Consider the following 18,904-nt stretch of genomic DNA (forward strand, 5'->3'; position numbering starts at 1 on the left):
TAATATTAGGGGTGTAAATCCTTGAATCATAGTGTCAGGGAGAAGTGCTAATCTGACTAGTGTATTTAGAAGAAGCTCAACCTGGGCGCGCACAATCCAGCCCCTCTGCTGCTCCTTCACCTCGCAGATTCCCACTCTACTCTGGTGCCACTGCCTCCTCCTCCTCCTCCTCCTCTTCCTCCTCTTCTTTTTAAAGATTTATTTATCTATTTATTATGTATATGAGTGCTCTATTTACATGTACACCTGCATGCCAGAAGAGGGCATAAGATCCCAGTATAGATGGTTGTGAGCCACCGTGTTGTTGCCAGAAATTGAACTCAGGACCTCAGAAAGAGCAAACAGTGCTCTTAACCACTGAGCCATCTCTCCAGCCCCATGTTGCCCACTCTTCTAAAAGGCAGGCTTACTTCAGACTAGGGCTGCCACCCCAATATACCTATGAAGTCTAGAGTTCAGAATAACAGGACCAGTTGCCCTCAGATATAAGCCAGCTCTCTAAAGCCAATTGCATTCGTTAAGGGAGGGAAACTTTGATCACTACTTGTCTCATTCCTATGTCCTACGCCTATCAGCTGAGGACTTGGTAGGGAGAGTGCTATTTATTGGGTCCTCTTCATCACAATCCATTTCCTTAGCACTGGCCACAAACCTTTACTTCCCAAACTCTTCACTAGCCTTGTCTCTTCCATATATGTCCTTTTCTGCACACATCACTCAGACAAGCTTCTCTCTTCTCTCCGTATAACATGCTAGTGCCTCTCTGCACATCCCCAGGTCACACCTGTTACAGTCTGGATCTTTCATACTCCCAGGGTCCATGTAATAGGAGCCTGGTCCCCAGAGACTGACCTGGAAGGTGTTAGGGCCTAGGAATCTTTGGGTCTCTAAGAACAAGCTCTTGGAGTAGAGTGAGAGATGCTGGCCTCTTCCTTCTTTTATTAGCACAAGGTAAACAGTTCTGTTCTGATACAAGCTATTGCCACAATATACTGCCTGACTCAGAAGCCGGAGGCTTATACATTGAAAAAACGCTGAATCAAAACAAATCTTGTTCTTTGTATGTTAATTACCTTGTGCATTTGCATGGTGACAGAAAGCTAACAATACCCAATTAGAAACCCCTTGCATTTATTCATGTCCTTTCCTTCTAACAGCCATCTAATTTTATTTCTACACCTCTTCACTGACTTGCACTAGCGTACCTATGTACCGTAAATCATCTGTAACCTCTTTTCCTCTTTGCCCTTTATCTTCATTCAACTTTTGTTGTTCCTTTGGGATTAATTTTAGTAGTTTTAAATGTGTTTCCTTTAGTCAGGTATGGTAGTGTGCACCTTTAATCCCAGTGCTCAGTGGGCAGAGGCAGGGGAACTTCTGTAAGTTCGCGGCCAGCCTCGTCCACATAGCTAGTTCTAGGGCACCTAGGGCTACTGCCTCAAAAACCAAAACCAACCAAATAAACAAACAAAAACAAGTATTTTCTTTTAAGTCCTGCCTAGCTGGGGTTATAGCTCAAAAGTAAGGTGTGTGCTCAGTAGTTCCTAGTCTCTGGGCTCAACCCCCAGAATCCAAACAAACCCCGCCCCTAAAAAATCCACATACTGGGCTGGAGAAATGCCTCCATGGTTAAGAATACATACTTCTCTTGTAGAGAAACTGAGTTTGACTCCTAGCACCAGAACTGGGTGGCTCACAAAACCTATAATCAAGCTGTAAGCAATCCTACATCTTTGGCTTCTAAGGGCACCTGTACTCACATGCACATGCCCACACACTGGCCCGCACGCATACAAACGCATACACACACATCATTAAAAATGAAAACAAATCTTTAGAAAAAAATCTGGCTGCAAACTTTGATGACGTACATGCATCAAAATGTGGCTTACAATCATTCTTAAGGATCCAGGTCAGTTTTACTATCATTTTGACAAAAAATAATAAAATAGGCAATACTTAAGTACAGAGTGAACGAAGGATGTGTCATCTGGGGATTAATGAAAGGTGTGAAATGTCAGTACTAGAAAAGTGATGAAAAAGCCAATACAAAAATTCACTGGAAAGGGTAGCCAGAGGTGGCAAAGCTGTCCTGAGATGTGCGGTGGTTTTTGGTTTTTGGTTTTTGGTTTTTGAAGACAGGATTTCTCTGTGTAACAGACCTGGACTTACTTTGTAGACCAGGCTGGCCTCGAACTCACAGAGATCCACTTGCCTCTGCCTCCCGAGTGCTGGGATTAAAGGCGTGTGCTAAAGCTGGCATGTGGTGTTTGTTTGACTGGTTTCAGCAGAACATTCCACTATTTTATCATACATTTAAATGATGGCTCGTCTTGACCTGGCACTGTGCTCAACACACACAGGACAACAACTCAGTAACTGTTAGTTACTATGTAAGTAATACCATGCATTCTGTGGATGTCTTCTGGAAAAACAGGCAAATATGAGCAGGGTGATGGTGGTATACACCTTTAATCCCAGCCCTCGGAGGGCAGAGGCAAGTGGATCAATCTCTGAGTTCGAGGCCAGCCTGGTCTACACAGTGAGCTTCAGGACAGCTAGAGCTACACAGGGAAACCCTGTTTCAGAAAACAAAAACAAAAACAACAAAACAACACAAATCTGCTGGAGTTTTCCTCAGTGGGGCCTGTGTGAATTCTGTTATGAAACTTAACACCTTTCTGGATTTATTTGCTCACAGAGATTCTCTATGTAGCAAGGATGTTCCTGAACCCTTAATACCAGGTATTAGAGCTTGTTAATCTCTGTACTTGGTCTACTTAAAATTATGCACCTCAGTCAGGCATGGCGGTACATGCCTGTGATCCTAGCGCTCAGGGAGGCAGAGGCAGGTAGATGAGAGAGAGAGAGAGAGGGAGAGAGAGAGAGAGAGAGAGAGAGAGAGAGAGAGAGAGAGAGACACACACACACACACACACACACACACACACACACACACACACACACACACACACACACGGAGTTCCAGGACAACCAGGCTGCCCAGAGAAACTCTGTCTTGAAAAACAAACAAATAAAACACTTAAAAACAGCAAAAACTGTGCACCTGCCATTTGACAGGTATTCAGTGAGTTTCTACGTAGAAATGATTGAATTAACTACCTGAAGTGCTTTTTATTTAAAATCCAGTATACTGTGCTCGAGATAGAGCCCAGCAATTAAGAGCATCTATGTGGAGGATCAAAACTAGATACCCTCTTCTGGGCGCTGTGGACACAAGGCACATACATGACATATTTGCAAGCAAGACACCTGTTCTTACAGAATAAAATAAAGTTTTAAAACATTGTTTCCTAGCTCTGATATGCTATTGTGCAGCAGGGTAACTGCAGATGATGACAACACACTGTGTGTTGTAAAAAGCTAAACGGGGCTCCAAAGATGGTCAGAAGTTAAGCGTGCATACTGCTCTTGCAGAAGACGGAAGTTCCCAACTCCCATCTGCAGCTCACAAGTACTTGTAACTCCAGCACTTGCCTCAGTCCTCTTGGAGTGCCTGCACTTACCTAACATGACCCTCCCACATGTAACTAAAGATAAAAATGAATCTAAAAAGCAAAAGCTAGGTCCCATGTTTTTATCATAACAATGAGAACTGTTGGTGTGGACAGGTTTGCTAGCCCTGACTTAAACACTACACAATGTCTATATGAGTCAAAACAGTGCACGTGCCCCCCTTAAGTGTGTATGCTTTTCCTATTTTTATATATCTGTTAAAAAACAAACCTTCAAAGTTTTTAAGAAGTCTCAAGGGTTTATAGACAAAGCTGTGGATGCTCAGTAACATTAGTGTAAAACAATGGGGGGTGACTAGTACGATAACAGCAGGGCCTTTCCAATTTGGATGAGGAAGATCCTGCAGAGGAACCAGGAAGAAAGGACAAGAGGTAAAGCAGCAGAGTGTCTCCTCCCTCTTCTAAAGAAGAAAAAAGCAGCAACAAAGCCACAAAACCACAACAGAGCACTGTTTATCTAGGGAACAAAAAAGGTCTTACAAAAGGATACAGGCAAAGTTAGGGGTAAGGAGCTTGTCAGGCACGTGCAAAGCCCTGGGTTGATGCCAGCACCACAGAATAAGAGAATTTAAGACTTGCCCCTCCAGCCGGGGCATGGTAGCGCACACCTTTAATCCCAGCGCTTGGGAGGCAGAGGCAGGTGGATCACTCTGAGCACAAGGCCAGCCTGGTCTACAGAGCAAATCCAAGGACAGCCAAGGCTACACAGAGAAACACTGCCTGAAAACCAGAACCAAACCAAACCAAACCAACCAAACAAACCAAAAAGACTCCCCCCCATCCCCACCCCACCCCTACCACCCCAGTTTTTCAAGAAAGGGTTTCTCTGAGTAGCCTTGGCTGTCCCGAACTTGCATTGTAGACCAGGCTGGCTTCGAACTCACAGTGAGGACTTAAGATTTAAACATAGGGATTCCCTACTAAAAACAAAAACGCAGACTCAAAGACTGAAATTCAGGTTTAAAGAGGTCAACAGGCCCCAAGATGCCACAGGAGCAGATTCAGCAGAGTGACATTAACTCTCTTTTAGAAAGCAAATGTGGGCTGGAGCAGTGAGGACTGTCTACTTAGACCTGCAATTGCTTAACCTAATAACTAACTTCTCATCACAGGATGAGGCACCTAACGTCAGCATCAACATGAATGCCAGTGCACTTTGTGAGTGTGTTTATGTGTGGTGTGGGGACTGAACCCAGGCATCAGGCAGTATAGGCAAACACTACAACTGAGCTATCTTCCCAGTTTCAATACCAGTGTATTTTAAAGGAAGCAACTAAAGCCAGAATACAAAAAGCTGCTATTATGGGCCATATTTTGCCTTTCTAAAAGAATGCAGAAAATCTGGGGCCGGAGAGGAGGCTTAGTTAATAGCATTTGTTGCTCTTACAGAGCTAATAACCATCTGTAATTCCAGTTCCAGAGGATTCAATACCCTCCGCAGGAACTATGTACATGTGCACAGACATATATGCAGGTAAAAACACTCATACACATGAAATAAAAATAAATTGTCAAATGTGGCAGTGCACATCTTTAATCCAAGCACTTAAAAATGCTTGTTTATCTATGTTTGCTTACATGCTCATCTGTGAATCACATGTGTGCCTGGTGCCAGAGGAGATCAGAAGAGGGCATCAGGTCTCCTGTAACTAGAGCTACAGACAGTTGTGAGCCACTGTGTGGGTGCAAGGAGTCAAAGCCAGGTCTTCTGAAAGAGCAGCCAGTGTTCTTCAGCAGTGAACCATCTTTCTAACCTCTAAATAATGTTTTAAAGAAATGCAAGGAAGAAGCCCTCCCATACACTTTCCTTCTTTTTAAAATGAAGACTCCTGATTCACTGCTGATGATGAAAACTTACCTCTGACAGTATCCTGCGGCAACACAAGCCTGAGACAACCAGTCTAGGTTACATTCAGTGCAAAAAGCCAAAACCCTGAAAAAAAAATCACAATGAGCCATACAGACAGCATAAGATGCCCAAGGAAGCAGCAGAGTAGGCAGTGTTGTCTGAGTCTACTCTTTAATTCAGAGTTCACGGGCCAGTGGCCTAACTCCGCAAACATACTCAAGGGTTCTTCTAAAGTTAAATGCAATATGAATAAAATGCACAGATAACACAAGGTGCCAAACACCTATTTAATAAACCAGGTCATAATAGAAAATGTGGAGTGAGGACTTGGGATGAAGCTCCCTGGTACAGCACTTGCCCTGGGGTCCATCCTAGCCACACATGAAAATGGAATAGCTTCTGAAATGACATTAAAATCTGTATCCAATCTTTACTCCTTTCTTTTTCAACAAATTGATTTTTTTCTTATTAATGTTGTGTGTGTGGTGTATTCATGTGAATGAGTGAAAGCATGCAACAGTGTTCATGCAGAGTTTAAGAGGACAGCTTTCAGAGGTCAGCTCTTTCCTCATCTTGATGTAGGTTCCAGATTAAACTCAGGCTGTTAGGCGAGCACCCTCTGTGCTGAGCATCTCACTGGCCCTAGTACCTCCCCACATGAACCACAACAATGACCAGCATAGCATAATAACCCCAAGGGTTCAACAGTGACATGCAGGCCTTGGTGGTAACCAACAGCCTTCTAATTATCTTAAGGCCTGTTCAACAAGAGGGAAAGTCATGCCCGGTACCAGAAACTTAGCCAACTACCTGGAGCTAGTGAGGTCATGGATCTTGGAAAAGACCCTACAGCTGCCACTTTACTAAACCAGCATAACCTCTGACTACATCCTAGGCGTCCATCCTAGACCCGCAGGTATGTGAACCTCCCACCCCTCATCAAAGGAACTTCTCTTTGCAACTGGTGGAAACCATCATAAAACCACAAGTAATCAAAATACAGAGAACAGGAGAACATGTGAGGCCCAGATATAACAGTTCTTATCCCTAAGGCTAGGGCTCCTTTTGGAAGAGGGGCTGGAAAGACGAATTGCTTCTCCTAGAAGCTTAGAGAGACTCCACCCCTTAAGTCTCCTAAACAAGATCGACACAATGATGACACCAACGGCCACGCTATCAGGCAGTGGGGAAAGCTTGTGGAGCCTCAACCCTAGACAAGGAGCTGTGGGCAACGGGGGATGCTCAGAGTAGGAGAAATAGAGCCCCATACAATACCAACGGGGAGCCCTGAGACCACACACACATATAGCTAACGTTACATGGGCTGAGCAGGTTCCATTTATGTGTTTAGAAACACACACACAAAACAATAATTAAAGACAAAGCAGCCATGAATTTAAGAAAGAACAGGGTGGCATACATAGGAGAGATTGAGGGAAAAAGAAAGGTTGGGAAATTGTGCAAATATATTGTAATTTCAAAAAAAATATTTTAAAAAGATAATTTTTTTCTACATAGGCCTAGGCTGGCCAAGAATTTACAATTCTCTTGCTACAGTTTACCAAGTGCTAAGATTGTAGGCATGCCACAATGCACAAACAAATCTTTACTATTTCTTATTTTATTTGTTCTATGTACCTCAAAAATTCCAAATTGCACTTTCAATGTCTGGATGTCTCATAATCACTTCAGACTGATGATCCAAATCCTACCTTCACCCTGCCTAGTCTTCTCCTTTCTTTCTCCACTGTCTTCCCCAAGGCCCAGATCAAAACCTAAGTTCACTTCAAGTAATCTCACCTTCCCCAAGCCCCTCACACAAGCCCACCAAGTGCTAGCTAGTATTTATGCTTTAAAAATTTGCATCTCAGATCCACCCACAATTCTTCATTTTCACTGTCATCATCACTTCTCCTTCAAAGGCTCTGTGCTACTCTTGCTCTTCCCTAGGCTTCTGCCAAGTAATGGTTGGCATGATGTCTTCAATTCAGTTCGTTACCAGCAGCTAGTAAATCCAGAGGTGACTTTATTTCTGATAAGTCTCTCTCCTGCTCAGGATACACCAACTGTGTGTGTGGAGATAGGCAAACAAACGCCAGTCTAGGCTGTCAGCAAACTGTCTCCATCCAGAAGTATGCACTCTGCTTCACAACCAAGCTGTGCTCTGTCTATGAGAGGGCACAGCATGCCGTGGCTACGCACTGTAAGGGATAGCTTTAGGTCCCCAGTGTATCACAACAGTGGCACTGTACCGGATGACCATGCCTGCCATCACCTCTGTTTACTGCACTCAGCACTGTTTGAATCAATACACCTGTGGTATTGCTAACAGAGTTAGGACCATCTCATTCACTCTCATCCTTCTGCTACAGCACACTGTTGTTACAATCTCAAAAGCACATTTGACCTTTGTGTACGCTGTAGCTTAAAATGAGTCACGAAGTACCCACTGCCTTTAGTGGAGGCACTGTGCATACAGACTTCATCTGGTCTCTTTGTCCACCACACCTGCTCTAATTTCTGCTGAAGGCCCTCTGCTGATTCCCTTCCACTCCTCTGGCGCTGGTGTCCTTTCCAGGAACTTTTTCTGGACCCTCCTCTGAGATAAATCATGTTATATTGGTAATATACCTGTGTCTCTCTTCCGTACACAACATGAGAACCCTGACAGCAAGATTAAGACTTACATGTCTTTTAATTTGGTGAGCAGTCCAACAAACATGCTGAAGTGAACTCCAACTGCATCACAGGAGTTTAATGCATAATGCTGGCCGTTCCTCATTAAATGGCACTGCAAAGGTAAAGGAGCTGGCTGCACCTTTGAGACTGATCTGGTCCTCCTGGAAGACTCAGGGCTATGTAGTTGCATGTGACCCTTGGTACTTCAGAGAGTGATCAAATTCTTCAATTTGTTGCCAGCCTCTAATTATCAAGAAAACAACCCTGTCTATTCTTAGTTCTCAATTCTGATTAATTTCTACCCAGATTGAACCATGACTTCTCTCTAGATCCATTATCAGTCCAAACTCTACACCAATGTCATAATGTAGCTCATTATTACGTATGCTCCTGACAGACAACTTTAGGTGGAGATGGTCATCAACACGTTCCTCTGTCATCCTGGACACCTGTTAACATTTAGGGAAGACAAAAGGACACTATGGCAGAGGCTAGATGAGCAAGGGAAACCAGGTAATTTTCCAGGGGTGCTCTCTTCCTTATAAGGGACAGGGTATCTCTGTACTCCTGGGCTCCAGTGACTGTGCCACTTCCACCTCCCAAGTAGCTGAGATCACCCGTGTGCTCTACCACGCCTGGCTTCCATGGAATCTCAGACTGAGTTTCTCAAAAAAGCTTCTTTATTTGCTCTGTACCAAGTACATGAATATCAAAGGTAAGCATAAACACTGATTCTAAAACCAACAGTTTAAGTTATCTACAGCAGTTTATTTCTTCTAAGAGATTAATACCAGGAAAACACCCTCACACAACTATTTTGAGGTGCTCAGGAGTAATCTAATCCTACCACCTGGTCATGTACTACAGCTTCCTCTACTCTCTTAAGGTGCCACTAGAGAAACCTTGGGACTTACAACGAGATGCCAAAGACCTCGGACTCATCCATCCGCAGGTCTTGCTAAACTGAAATACGCTACAGTCAAGTATTTAACTAGACTCACACGATGTAATTGCAGCTAAGTGTTTCCTAGAGAACGTGGCAAGCTGAAAGGCATATATATTCAACAAATGACACTTACTTTCCTAGTATCACCTCTGATGTGACAGGGTTTTAATTTTCAAACTTAACTATTCAGTGCAATTCAATTTAATTCTCATTTAAAAAATTCAAGCAGCACAGAAAATCTCTTGATCATGCAGTCTCTTCCTTCATCCTTGGCTCTCACTGCTGTCACCAGCATGTATCTAGCGCCTTCTTGGAACGCAGACTGTTAAGGAATACACTATTCTCTATCATTGTAAAATCAAAGCAAGCAAAAGGTGCCCAAATCAAACCACCAAAACAACAACAAAATACACTGTTACATTTTTGTAGCAACATATTTTACTGGCTTATTTTCTGAGACAGGGTTGGCCTCACCTCCCTCTACTGAAGGACCTTGAATTTCTAACCCTCCGGCTTCTACTTCCCAGGTGCTGAGGGCTGAACCCAGGACTTCATTTTTGTCTTTTGTTTTCCAAAACAACAGTTTTTTTGTTTTGTTTTGTTTTGTTTTGTTTGTATAGCCCTGGCTGTTCTGGGACTCAATCTGTAAATCAGGCTAGCCTTGAACTTGAGAGATCTGCCTCTGTCTCCTGAGTGCTGGGATTAAAGGAGTGTTCCACTTTCACCCAGATGACCCAGGACTTTGTGTATACTAAGCTAACACTCTATCAAGTGACCTACAGCTGAAACCCCTTATTTTTGTGAGATTTTGTGGAGGACTAGGGGTATGTGAGATAAGAGCTTTCTATGTAGCCCAGGCTAGCCTCAAATACCTTACCTCATCCTCCCAATTACTGGGATTACAGGCCTGTGAAATCAATCAAACACTTTAACTGAGACACAAATGAACACTGAAAACCATGTCTGGCTGCGTTGGTGGCAACCAGCTATCAAGAGGTCCACAGGCAGTATTTCAAGTGAAGCTATAAATGTAAGAAGTACAGAACACCAGCAAGGAGGCTGGGGGGGGGGGGTGTCTTTCCAGGCCAGTTGTGTGAGGGGGTAGCTAGCCCAAGTGGACACAAGGTTGCCTGCTGAATTAAATTCGACAGACAGCAGAAGCCTAGGAGCACAGGTGCAAGCAGACCTGTGGCAGGCAAGAGTATTGTTCAGCCACCCCAAACCCAGGGTTTGCTTTGCCCTAAGACTTGGAAATGCTAGTTTTACAGCTTCAGACAGGTCCAATTTAGCTCAATGTTTTAGAAATTCTGTAAAAATGTTCAGGCCTACCCATTCCTAAACACATATCCCTAAAATCTTGCTGGTGTCCCTCTTTTCTCTGCTAATCATTTTTGCTGAAAATCTTTTTGTTTTAATTTGAGAGTCTCGCTATATAATCTAGGCTGGCCTTGAACTCGAGCCCCTCCTGCCGCAACTTGCTGATGTAAGTGTGTACCGCTATGCCCAGCTCTGAAAAAGAAGCTTGTATTCGTAGTTCCAAGGTTCCTATCTTTTTTCACAAATGTAACTGCCAACTCTGAGCTGATGATCGCCAACTCCAGTGCTGACCTTTCTTACCAACCTCTAGAATCAGATGCACTACTGCCTACGCCAACAAACGTCTCTGCCTCCTCCTGTGCTACAGGTCCCTAAAACCCAGTGCAGCTACCTCAGCCTGCCCCCAACGTGTGTTCTCCCTCAGCCTCATCTGCAATGTCATCATCCCACTCAAATAAGAACTCTGGTGACATCATCAGCTCCTTCCTAGCACCAAACTCTACTGATTTTAATCTCTAACCTGCTGGTATGTTTTAATCTCACCTGTGTCTACTGCTACTGACTTGACTTCATCTGTTTTTCCTAGTCTACTCCTTTTTAAAATTTGATTTTCCTAGCCAGGCATAGTGGCACTCACCTTTAATCCCAGCACTCAGGAGGCAGTGGCAGGGGGATCTCTGAGTTTGAGGCCAGCATGGTCTACAGAATGAGTTCCCAGACAGCCAGGGCTGCACAGAGAAACCCTGTCTCAAAAAACAAAGCAAAACAAAAAATTAGTTTTCTTACCTTCAATAGCCATCTACCTTCAACATTAGAATATTTAGAATAAAATCTTGACTAGGAAAATATAATTTCCACCCCACGCTACACCAGATCCAGTACCTACTCACCTCTCCTGCTCCATCTCTACACTGTATTCTGTTTCCCTAGAGCACCCAAGGTTTCAGGTGCCTTTGTGCATGCTACTTCCTCTTAGAAGCACCCACGGGCCAAACTTCTTAACTTGCAGGCAGATGCAGGGTAGGCAATCTTTTCTGTGAAGTCTTTGACCCATCTCACCTCACAGGCAATCTGGATATGCCTCCCTCAGTTAGTAACTGTACAGGCACTACTCCCTAGCTTATAAGCTTCCTGAAGGCATGGTCTGTGTGGTGGTTTGAGTAAGAATATGCCCACAGGCTCATATATTTGAGTGCTTGGTCATCAGGGAGTAGCACTACTAGACAAGGATTAGGCGTTGTAGCCTGTGGGTGTCACCGGGGATGGGCTTTGAGGCCCAGGGTAGCCTCTCCTGCTGCCTGTAGATCTGGATGTAGAACTCTCAGCTCCTTCTCCAGCACCATGTCTGCTGTGTGCCACCATGCTCCTCACTGAGATGATAATGGGCTAAACCTCTGAAACTGTAAGCAAGCCCCAACCAAATGCTTTCATTTATAAGAGTTGTCTTAGTCATGGTGTCTCTTCACAGCAATAGAACAATGACTAAGACTGTCTGCATTTAACACTTCATCAGTATCATTAACTACAGTGTCAGCTCAAGTGTAACATTCTCAATAAATCCTTGTGGGATAAGCACACATTTTTAGAAATAAATAAAGTCACCTAAATACAGTATTCTGAGCTTACTCATAAGGATTCTACTCACTCATTTCTTTAAAAACAAACAATGGTTCATCAGAGCACATGTCATCCCCATGGTACTTACAGTAGAGGAAGCCTAGAACTTGCTATGTAGATCAAGCTGTCCTAGACTCACAGATTCATCTGCCTCTGCCTTCCACACCTGGCTGTAAAACTCTAAAGTTACTCTTCTAGCTAGGAAATCAGGAAAGGGCTGCCAGGTGTAGGGCGCAGGCTAAAGTGGGAATGATAAGAAAGCCAGGTATCCCACCTTGGGCTATTAAGCCAGTCTGTTCAATTGCTATATCCTCCAGCCTGCCTCCAGGACAGAAAAGGCCTGAGAAAATAAGGCTGCATTCTGAAAACCTAAACACACAGAACTATGACCCTCTTGGAAGGAGAGGCAGGGGAATATAAGGGCTGCAATAAGGAACAGGGGTACTTCGACTCAACCACCTTTTAAGAGTTTATCAAATACAGCATTCTGTCCTCATCAGAACAAGAGCATGAAGCAGCACTGTAACTGTTGATCACACAAGAAAGTTTTATTTCACTTATTTGTCATGCCTATTGAGAGAGAGAGAGAGAGAGAGAGAGAGAGAGAGAGAGAGAGAGAGAGATAGACAGACAGTGTGTGTGTGTGTGTGTGTGTGTGTGTGTGTGTACACACATGTGTGCTGGGGATGGAACCCAGGGCTTTATTCAGGATAGGTAAGCACTCTACTAATTGGGCTACATCCCGCTCCCTGTGTTTTTGTTTTTGTTTGGTTTTTGAGAGGCAGGTCTCACACAGCCCAGACTGGCCTCTAACTCATTGGGATCCTCCTGCCTCAGCCTCTGGAGTACTTGGCTTATAGGTGTATGCCACCATGCCAGACTGTTGACACTGATATGGATGATAAAAATGATACAAATAATCATGAACACATTTCACCTAATGTCACTCACTCTGTGACAGAAGTGTACAGAATATACAGAAAGTGGAGGCATAATCTGTGCCTCTAACTGAAATGACAGAGTTAAAACAGTACTTCCCAAACCTATTCATCTGAGGATCTCACTTCCTCCTAAAATTACAGAGGGCTCCAAAGAGGTTTTGTGTAATTAAATTACCAATATATATTATACTAAATGGTTAAAAGTATGAAATATTTATATGTTTGTTGGTTTATTAAATGCTACCAACAAGGCCAGGCATGTGGTCCACACCTTTGATCCCAGAACTCAGGAGGAAGGAGCAGGTTGATCTCTGAATTTTAGGCTAGCCTAATTTACACAGTGAGTTTTTGTCCAGGGCTACATAGTGAAGTTCTTTTCTTTAAAAAAAAAAAAAAAAGAAGAAGGAGGAGGAGGAGGAGGAGGAGGAAGAAGAGGAGGAGGAGAAGGAAAAATTACCAACAATAAGCCATTAATCTTCAAAATTCAAATGATCACATTTCAAAGGCTTAATAACATGAGAAAGTGCTGTCTTGCATTTTGGCAAAGTTCTTTAAAGCCTCGCTAAAGAGACGAGAGCTGTATGTATACTAATGTTTGCTTTACTCTTGGTCTTAGGCAGTAGTGAATATCTTGTATTCTCTGGAAAATTCTATGCACTAAAAAAGAATGATTTTTAAAAGTATATAGCAGGGCTGGAGAGATGGCTCAGAGGTTAAGAGCACTGACTGTTCTTCCAAAGGTCCTGAATTCAATTCCCAGAAACCACATGGTGGCTCACAACCATCTATAATGAGATCTGGTGCCCTCTTCTGGCCTGCAGGTATATATGCAAGCAGAGCGCTGTGTAAATAATAATAAATAAAAAAGCCTAAAAAAAAAAAAAAAGACATACTGCATCCCAGAAGTACATAAATTAGTTGAGACCTGGAGGACCCCTTGAGAGACACTTAAGTATGCTGGCTACTTTTATGTCAACTTGATACAGGCTAGAGTCATTTGGGAAGAGGGAATGTCAAATGAGAAAATGCCCCCACTGGATTAGCCCATGTGCAGGCCAGTGGTGCATTTATTTAGTGGTTGATACGGAAAGGCCCAGCCTATTGGAGGGTGTGTCACTGCTGGGCCGGTGGAGCTAGAGACTATATCACAGCAGGCTGAAACCTGCTCGAGTTTATATGAAACCATGAGGAGCAGGCCAATAAAGAGCCACTCCTCCCTGGCCTGTTTTAGCTTATGCCTCCAGGTTTCTGCCTTGTGCCAGTCACTCCCCTGGATGAAGGACTACCAGCTCTAAGATGAGATAAACCTTTCCTCTCAAGGTTGCTTTTGGTCATGGTAGTGAGCTCAGTAACAGGAAGCCATTTTTTAAAAATATTTTTTGTATTATAATTTATTCATATTACATGCCAATTGTAATCTCCTGGCTCTTATCTTCTTGTTCTCACCCTTTCTCTACTTTCTGCCCTATTCCCCTCCCCTAGACCTCTGACAGGTGGGGTCCTCCTGCCACCCCACTGTCTGACCACAGCCCATCAGGTCTCATCTGGATAGCCTGCATCCCCTTCCTCTGTATTCTCACAGAGCCTCTCCACCAAGAGGAGCCAGAGTTCATATTAGAGGCAGTCCCCACTCTTCCTGCCCTCCTCCCCATGTGGAGAACGCACTGTCCATCAGCTACATCTGCACAGGGGTCGAGGATCTCTGCTTGCAGTGTCCTTGGTACGTCAGCTTGTGCAGGCCCCACCCGTAGATCCAGATCCGCCAGCCTTGAAAGGCTCCTTGTGGAGTTCCTGACAACCCACCTCTGATCCCCCATTCTTCCATCCCCCCAACTCCTCCACACAACTCAAAGGTCTTCGCCCACTGAGACAGGAACCAAGGGGCTATCCCTGGACCACACTTTGAGACTCAATGAAAAGGTATTCAGTATAAACCGAGTGAGGGCTGATCAAGAAGGAAGTGTGTGGCCAGAGGTACAGCCAAACATCTAAAGGCAGCTCAAGGGCTAATTCAGCCCCTGGGAAATCTCACACCCTAAAAATGCCAGCCAGGGCAAGACAGGCTCACATTGACATCAAGATGGACCAGCAGTAAAGTCTCTGGCATGGCAGTCTCTCTGCCTTCACTGCCTTGAGCAACATTCCCTGAAGGCTGAGGGAGGCAGTGTTTCCTCTCTAGAGTCTCCCTGTTCTGCTGCTAGAAGCTGCAAAGGGCTTAGAAGCAGGAGCAGCCTTGCCACAGCATCCTGCTGCTGTTTACTAACTGTAAAACCCTCTCCCTGCTGCAGCCTCAGTCTTCAGATATTTCTTGGTCTGACTGCCTTCAAAAGCAAATTTAACATCAGCCACGTAGCCAGTTTTTCCTTGCCAATGATCATGTGAGTTTGCTATTCTGTCCCTGTGCATCTTGAGCGCTGTAAAAACAGTTCCTGGAGCATCATATGCCACAGATCTAGCTGCCATCAACTGAAAACATTTTCTTCATATTTTGTGGCACAAACTGTAAGCATTCTGGATGTGGTTTGCAGAGTCCATTCTTGGCCAAGAGAAAGGCTTAAATTCCAGATAAATGGAGAAAGGGGGATTACCAGTGACCATGATAATGGTTAAACTGCTGTAACTGTTAGGTCCGTGTTTGGGAGCATATATTTCAATTTCCATCATGATTAGAATTCCGGAAATATTCTGCCATAAATACAGTTGTGTTCAGTTAATGTAGCAAGTTCTTGGTTAACAGAATTTTAAACACTGGAGAAGTTCTGAAGAAACAGACACTTCTTTTGGTTGCTTAAATGAAAAAGCAATATACAAAAATAGGAACTGGCATCAATCTATACAATACGGTCTTTCAGGCCTTTAAAATTTTTTTAGTAAAACATATTCAGTGAGGCTCCTTAACAAGACAGAACTTTTTTTTCCGGGGTGGGGGTGGAGGAATATGATGCCAAGTAAGCCCAGGGGCTTGCACAAGAGCAGATAATTTTTAAAGACAAAATGAAACTAAAACTTCAAAAGATATTTCTAATACTGGGAATGTAAATTGCATGACTCAGACCAACTGCCCTGCCAGAAAAAATCTAGATAAAACATAAAATAAAAAGCCCTTAAGTTAGAGAAGCACTAATAAATCCATCAAAAATTACCAAATATAGAAGCCAGTTCCAGGAGCTGGAGACAGATCAGTCATTAAGAGTATACACTGTTCTTGCACAGAACCTGAGTTCTGTCCCCAGCACCCATATCAGCTGGCTCCTGGCAGTCTGTAACTCCAGCCCAAGGGATACAACACTCTTCTAGAGTCCATGGGCATCTGCATTCCCAGCACATACTCACACAGAGACACACACATATACATGTAATTTAAAAGTAGTAATAAAAATAAATCTTTTAGCTGAGATTACTGATGCACACCTGTAATCCCAACACTTGGGGAGGCAGAGGCAGGAAGATCACTGTGAGTTCGAGGACAGCCTAAAAGACAAAGGGAGTGCAGGACAACCAAGGCTACACAGAGAAACCCCGTCTTGAAAAACAAAACATAACAAAAACTTTTTTAAAATTCCAGATAAGATACATACTTAAATATGAAATATAAATAATAATGTTTTCAGAAGTATTATAGAATAATGGTTTTTAAATTTAGAAATAGGGAAAGAATTTTCAAAACAGCACATAAAAGGTACCAGTTATTAAAAACAGCTATGGGCTGGAACTAAAGATCAGTTGTAAGGGGATATATAGCTTACCTAGCATGCATGAAGCTCTGGGCTACATTCCCAGCATCAAAGGGAAATTATGAGGGCAAAATTAAATAAAGGTTACTATTATTTTTGTATTAAACCAATGTGATTTTTGTCCTTTGACACTCTCAATTATGACTATCCCAAATATTCTCAGCAGCAGAACAGTAAATACACTGTAGAGCGTTTACACCATAGACAACCACAGAGCTTGGAAACAAAGCACAGGCCACACAACATGAGTGAGACGTGAAAGCACAGTGACCAGATAAAAGGAACACACAGCATATGGCTCATGTGTTCAAATCCAGTCACAGTGTTTGTTTAGGGGTACACAGGTAATTTAAGTAGAAAGGAAAATAAAACAGAAAATAGCTAACCTGTAGGGAGGAAGGCAGGGACTATGACAAAGGTTACAAAGGGGCTACTGAGTCACCACAAAGTTGAAAATGTGATCTTTTAAAGTAATTCACTAAAATTACATTTGCTTCTTACTCACTTTGGTGGGAGGGTGCTGGGGATTAGCCTGGTGCCTCCTGCATGCAGTGGAAGCTGCAACCACTGAGCCACCCCATGCCCTTTTGCACATTTCTGATTGTGTGATGTACTTTACAATAAAAAAAAAAAAACATTCAAAACAAAGCAAAACAAAACTTACTTCCTGAAGTCTGAGGCAGATGGAAGATAAGTTTGGACTGCCTGGGCAACTTTGGTGAGACTCTGCCTCAAAACAGATACAATGAACAAGTGAAGCATTAAGTAGTATGGGTGACAAAACTCTACCAACTAAATCTCAGAAGCTAAATTCTCCAGCTAGCTGAGCTCTTCCTTGAGGTGCCCAGGCCTTTGCCACTTACCCTTTCCATAACTAGTCTGACACACTCACTCCCAACCATGTGCTCTCTTCACTTTCAGTCACGATAGGAAACCACACAGGCCTAGTGATCATACTCCTGCCGCTGTCTCTCCTATTGGAAATCTTTTTACTAGGCACTGAGTCAGACAGCCTTGTTCCAATTCCAGATCTGCCACTTTCTAACCGTGTGACTGTGGTAAAGAGTGCGGTGGCATACACCTTTAATCCCAACACTAGGAGACAGAGACAGGAGGATCTCTTGAGTTCAAGGCCAGCCTGGCCCACAGATAGGTGGCTGTACAGAACAGGTAGAGGGCTACGCAGAGAAACCTTGTCTTGGAAAAAAAAAGAAAAGAAAATGAGATAAAAGTATTACCTGTCTCAAGGAGTAATAAATAGTGAAGGCTAAACAGGCAAATATAAGTAAAGTCCTTGAACTATAGCAAGGTCAGAGGAAGCACATGGGTATTATGGAACCCTCCACGCTGAGCTTAACGGCCACTGCTAGAGACCCCGGCAGAGTTCAGTTCCTGGGCCCTCATGCCAACTGTAAGTGATTTGGCTCCGGTGTACATGGTCTTGGGAGATGCAAGCATATAGTAAGTTGAAGGTTAACAGAGAAAGAGCTCCATCTATGCAACTATGAGGAAGTTGTCATGCATGCTGAGGTGAGACTCTGGTGATGGAGCTATTCTGGAAAACCACCCATGCTCTTATAAGCAAGCCCATAAACTAGCTTGTTCACTAGGCTAGACTTAGGTAGAATCTTTATTTTGTTTTTGTTTGCTTTTTTGAGATACAGACTCATTATGTGGCTCATTATGTGTCCAGTTTCAAAGAATCCGACGCCCTCTGGGGCACTGCACAAACAACGCATGCAGGAGAGACAGCCATAAAATAACTGAAGTCTCAAAAAAAATTGTGGGGTTTTTTGAAATAGGGTTTCTTTGTGTAGCCCTGGCTGTCCTGAACTAGCTCTATAGACCAGGCTGTCCTGGAACTCACAAGATCTGCCTCCCAAGTGCTGGGGTTAAAGGTGTGCACTACTACTGCCTGGCTGTCAAAAATTTCTTAAAGAAGAATATAATCTAAAATTTCTATCTGATGTGGTTTGAGATAAAACATTTAATTTTGGGTTAAATATGTCTTATCAGGAAAATTTCTAATTTTTAATTTTAGACATTTCTCATTTGGCTAATCAGTGATTTATAGAACGTTAAGTAAATCCTTATACACATTAAAGTTCACAGCAATATTATTCATGATAGCTAAGGAATATAACCAATCTAAAAGCTCACCAACTGGTGAAAGGACAAATACTGAGCAGGAAGCAAGCTACTATTGACACACACTCCCACATATTTCCTCAGAAATATGCTAAGTAGAAGTAGGCTTGAAGGATTACAGATTATATAATCAGACC

General features: G+C 43.2%; 1 protein-coding gene across 6 annotated transcripts in view; it reads right to left on the reverse strand.

Annotated features, from left to right (window-relative positions):
• The window catches only part of TNRC6B (trinucleotide repeat containing adaptor 6B), a 243,235-nt gene that overhangs the window by 190,653 nt on the left and 33,678 nt on the right, over nt 1-18,904 (reverse strand). For 5 of the 6 annotated variants that reach the window (XM_084748323.1, XM_084748330.1, XM_084748326.1 and 2 more), the window contains one exon: nt 5,395-5,469. The exons of the other annotated variant lie outside the window; for it this stretch is intronic. The gene's annotated coding sequence lies outside the window, so the exon portion shown is untranslated. Of the gene's footprint in view, nt 1-5,394; nt 5,470-18,904 lie in introns of those variants that run through there. 6 annotated transcript variants of the gene reach the window in all.

This window comes from Acomys minous (assembly GCF_964271855.1).
Source record: "Acomys minous genome assembly, chromosome: 12".
In the NCBI taxonomy this organism is placed as follows: domain Eukaryota; kingdom Metazoa; phylum Chordata; class Mammalia; order Rodentia; family Muridae; genus Acomys; species Acomys minous.